Source organism: Rhinolophus sinicus, linkage group LG02 (genome assembly GCF_036562045.2).
Source record: "Rhinolophus sinicus isolate RSC01 linkage group LG02, ASM3656204v1, whole genome shotgun sequence".
NCBI classification, from domain to species: domain Eukaryota; kingdom Metazoa; phylum Chordata; class Mammalia; order Chiroptera; family Rhinolophidae; genus Rhinolophus; species Rhinolophus sinicus.
In genome coordinates, this window is record NC_133752.1 from 179,290,677 (window position 1) to 179,295,504 (window position 4,828).

The window sequence follows — 4,828 nt, forward strand, 5'->3', positions numbered from 1 at the left end:
TCGTGTTCTGTAAAAGTCTAATATTATACAAAATATTACTGTAAACCAATATGATGGTCTTTTAAAACTTATCTACTGGAATTTTTACATTCAGATGCAAACCATCACCTTCTAAGTGGTTCGCTTGGAAGATGTGTACCTTTCCCCATGATGTCCCTGCAAGAAACATTTTGGGATTCCTTGTGGGGGCTAATCTTCAAAGCAATTTATGAGCCATACAGTAAAAGTCAATCTCATTATTTTATATTCACACCTAGTTTTTGATCCCAAACAGTAATGCCCACTTTTTCAATATTATTCAAATAATATTCCTATTCAAATTACAATCCATTAAAGGATGAATATTTGTTCATACTGAGAATAAAATAATGGGCAACAACCTTGAAAGGCAATTCCATAAGTGTATTGGCAACAATGATACTCCTGAAATAAGAACATAGCCTCCCAAGGTGACCTCCTTGAATGGGCAACGACTTTTAAAAAATATATTTTGATATGTTTGTTTAAGAAATCTGATAAGAGAAAAATAAATATCTAATTCTAATTCTATTTTTTAATGTGTGTATATGTGTACAAATAGAAAGCATATACACTGAGTAAATAATTATTTCTGGATAGCACAATTACACATAATTTTTATTTTCTTTATTAGTATTCATTCAACAAGAATTAAGTCCTTCCTAGCACTATGCTAGGAATACAGTGTAGAGATTTCTTTATAGTTTTATAGGTATTAAAATGAGAATGCATGATTTTTTTAATGATAGAAAATGAAAGTATTTCCATTCTGAAAATGACTTATTTATATACCTGTCTGCCAGATGAAGAAAATGAGAAGACAGAAGAGGGTCTGTCTCCATAAATTGATCTATTGAGGCAACTATGTTCTCCATGAAATCATATAATTTTGGTTTAGGAGACAGAAGCAAATGACATCTCATTCAAATGCACTTGGGTGGATTGGAAAACAGTAGTAAATTGGGAGTAGAAAATGAGACGTTCAAGATCCACACCTGTCATTATTTGTGTGACTTTCAACAGTACGTTTAATCACTCTGGCCTTAGGTTCTTTCTCCTAAAATAAAGGGATTGGATTAAATGGTCTCGGTGATCCCTGAAAATTTTGACATTTTATAATTATTTTAAAGTTAAATCATTCTGTTAAATGATGTGACAAAATATATGTGTTAGTCACAAAGAAAACAGTGCTGAGCAAAAAGATATATAGAGATAGACCTTCAGCAAAGAATCACAGAAATTACTAGAATAGGAACTTATTTTTTAAATATTAAGCTGAAGTGGTTTTTGGTTTCCTGAAAACCATGCAGCCCCTGCCCTGAATGGATGGATTCAGAGAGGGTGGCTGCCAGCTAGGAGAAAGAGGTCCCTGCTCAGTTTTGAGGGTCAGACTTTGTTTTCAAATCCACAAGGCAATAATCCTAAAAGGCAGGCTTTGGGGGGTGGGGTTGGGGAGAAAACACATGTAAGGTTTGGGGAGAAAGTGGTGGTTGATTTCTAAGCTTGCCTTTGTATACGGAAAGCAAACCTGGATCATGGGCTTCAGGCAGCCTCAGCCATTCTGTAAGTCGAGAGAGACCATATCACAGGGTCGCAGGGACAGACAAGATGAGAAGGGAAGGGGAAAGCCCTATTCCATTAAGAGGAAGACACAGGTGCCCCCATCCTGAGCAAACCTCAGGGCAGGGACAAGAAAAGTTCAGGTAGTGGAGGGAGTTGTCACAGGAGACTGGGCACTGCTTTCCGCTTGCAACTTGAAGGAAATTCTCTCTCCAGACACCCCATAAACCATGGAGCAGCCACAATGGAGTCAAAATGTGGTGGGTGGCTTTCTGTGGAGGAGAGCCTGCGATTGCCCCCCACTTCCTCTTGGCCTGTGTGTGACATACAGGGGTTCTAGAAGTTCCTCAAGACAAACTCCCAAGACAGCTGGGAATGCCCGCTCGGGAGCTTGCCGTAGGAAGCTAAGATGTGGCCTTGTGGCCAAGGGTTGGAGGGTGGAGCTGATCCTCACGTATCACAGACATGGAGACAATGGCAGCCCCAGATGTCCTGGGGGTCCCTGGGGCCAGCAAGGGCTGATGTGGTGGGCAGGAGGAGATCCCTGGGCTCTCCCAGAGCAGGGACTGTGCAAGACCAGCATCGGAGGCCGACACTCAGATGGGCAGGGCTCTTCTCAGCTAGGGCAGCACTCCTGGGCCCTGCCCAATGCCCCAAGGGCCCCTCACGCACCCCTCCCTACAGCCAGACCCCATCTTTGGAAGGAGGACGGTTGAAAAGTGCTTGAGAGGGAAGGAAGCAACCCCGATAGGAAGTTTCAACCTTGAATTAACTGATTATTTGGGGGAAACAAGTTGTTCTAAACTTATCTTTCATTGGCAAGTTTAAGGGTTTTTCTTTTCTCCCTTCATCAGCAGGAGTGGGAGCAAATGGAACCAGTTATAAAAATAAAAAATTTAAACTACTCTTTAAAACACCTGAGCTGTAGTGTGTCTTTTCCACCCTGCTGGGCACGAGTCCTATGAAGAAAAAGTCCCTAGTGATTTGAATGCATCTAATCAGGGCACCTAACAGAGTCTGGCAGGTGGCCCTCAGGGACAGCCTCTAGAGGGAAGTGATATGACAGCAGACTTGAAAGAAGAGTTAGGTAAGCAGGGGAGAGCACCAGGTCACCAGGAGGAAGGGGGCGGGTCCACTGGAGGAGCAGGAAGGTAAGATGAGTGGTGGCAGGTAGAGAGGTGGGCTGAGGCCAGCGCCAGTGGGCACCTTCTAGGTCCTTTTAACAGTTCAGTGCACTTCAACTCAGTTTAATTGATTTTAAACGCTCCTCTATTTTAAGGGGGAAAACAATGTGATAGTCTGAGAATAAGTCAAATAGATAGGGACGGCGAGCCTAGGAAAATGGTGTGGGCATCCACAGCTAAGGCAGCTGGTAGGAGCGGAGACCACCACCGCGGCCCATACCTGCCAAATCCTGCAGCCGTGTCGGATTTCAGGCACTCCAGTGCTCTGCCAACCTCTCCAAACCTCTGAAGCACTGGCACAGAGCAGGGCTCTCCTTGAGGGGCTGAGCCAGAAGAAAAGGGGCCCAGGAGACAGTAAGAGACAAGAGAGCGTGGGCTCCTGGCCAACTCTGGGTATCTCCCATCTACCACATGTGGGTTTCTCATGGGCACACAGTGGCATCACTGAGAATTCTCCTGGCAGGGCTGATGGTTCAGAATGGTAGCAAGAGCAGACAGAACCGAGGCTGGTGCCTGTAGGAGCCGCTTTCCTCTCCACAGCCAGTGTCTGCTGTAAGCCACCAGTAAACTTGCCTGAGACCATTGTAACAATCTTGTAGCTGGTCTTTCTGCTCTCACTCCACCCTCCCTGCATGCTTTTTAGAGAGCTTTTTTTTGCAAAACAAATCAGATCATGTCTCTCCTCTGCATAAAATCCTTTAATGGCTCCCCATTTTGCTTTTAATGAAATCAAGAGTCCTCCTGCGCCTGCAGGACTCCAAGTGACCTGGCCCCTGCTCACCTCTCCAATGTCATTTTGTCCCAAGTGTTTATTCTACGCAATGCCCATTCTGCTCCTTTCAGTTTCTAAGATAGGCCCCCTTTTTTTCTTGCAGCAGGGGTTTTGTGCTTCCCGTTCCCCTCCTGGAGTCTCTTCTAGACCTCTTTGTGCTTTCTATCTAAAATGGTACCCCTCCTACTCACACTCTGCCTTATCACCCCGTTTGTTCCTTTCATAGCTCTTAGTAATCTGGTATTTCTTTGCTTGTTTAGTGTCCATGCCCTTCACTAGAATTTAGATTCCTTGAGGACAGGGATTTTGCCTTGAATTGAGCCTGGCACAAAGGCACTCAATTGAATACTTGTTGAATATGTACATGAACACATGAGTGAATTAATGAATGAATCTTTAACCAAGCATGGACCCACGTAATGGAATGACTTGGGACCCACAAACATTTTCGTTATATGATTGGTACTGGAGGGTGTTGGTGGACAAAAGACAAAATGTGGGGGGTTTTGGCCTGCAAAGAGATTGCTTGCCTGTGATCTCGTGACAGAGAGAGGCGCACTCAGCTAATCCTAATAGAAACACTAAAAGAAGTATTGTAGTCTCCTTTAAAAGCACTGCTTTTGTCTTTCGTCCTCTGGATGTTTGAGGGTCAGTCGCCATCATGAATGACACAGTAACTCTCTGGACCAGGAAGTTCATGACCAATAGATGACTTCAATGGAAACAAATGGTCATGGATGTCCTTCACCCTGGGAAGGCAACGGTGCCTGAGACAGAAATTCGGGAAAAACTAGCCAAAATGTACAAGATCACACCGGATGTCACCTTTGTATTTGGATTCAGAACCCATTTTAGTGGTGGCAAGACAACTGGCTTTGGCATGATTTATGATTCCTTGGATTACACAAACGAAAATGAACCCAAACATAGACTTGCAAGACATGGCTTACATGAGAAGAAAGAGACCTCAAGAAAATAGCAAAAGGAACTCAAGAACAGAATGAAGAAAGCTAGGGGGACTGCAACGGCCAATGTTGTGCTGTCAAAAAGAAGGAGTACAGATTCATCGGTGACTATCTGTGGTGACTGAGCAGATTTTTTTTAATAGGAGGAATAATAAACTAAGAACTTTTATGTGAAACAAACAAAACCCACTGCTTTTGATGGGGGAATTGAAAAACTTTCCTAGATCCCAATTGAGTTCAACAGCTCAATAAATAGTATTTGGGCGTTTACTGTTGTGCAAAAGCATGGGGCATGTAGAGATGAATAAGACTAATTATTCTGTAAGATG

At 43.6% G+C, this 4,828-nt stretch overlaps 1 pseudogene; it reads left to right on the forward strand.

The window, feature by feature from the left end:
- The first annotated feature begins 4,195 nt into the window (after positions 1-4,195).
- On the forward strand, positions 4,196-4,620 carry LOC109447590 (small ribosomal subunit protein eS24; annotated as a pseudogene).
- The last annotated feature ends 208 nt before the right edge of the window (positions 4,621-4,828 follow it).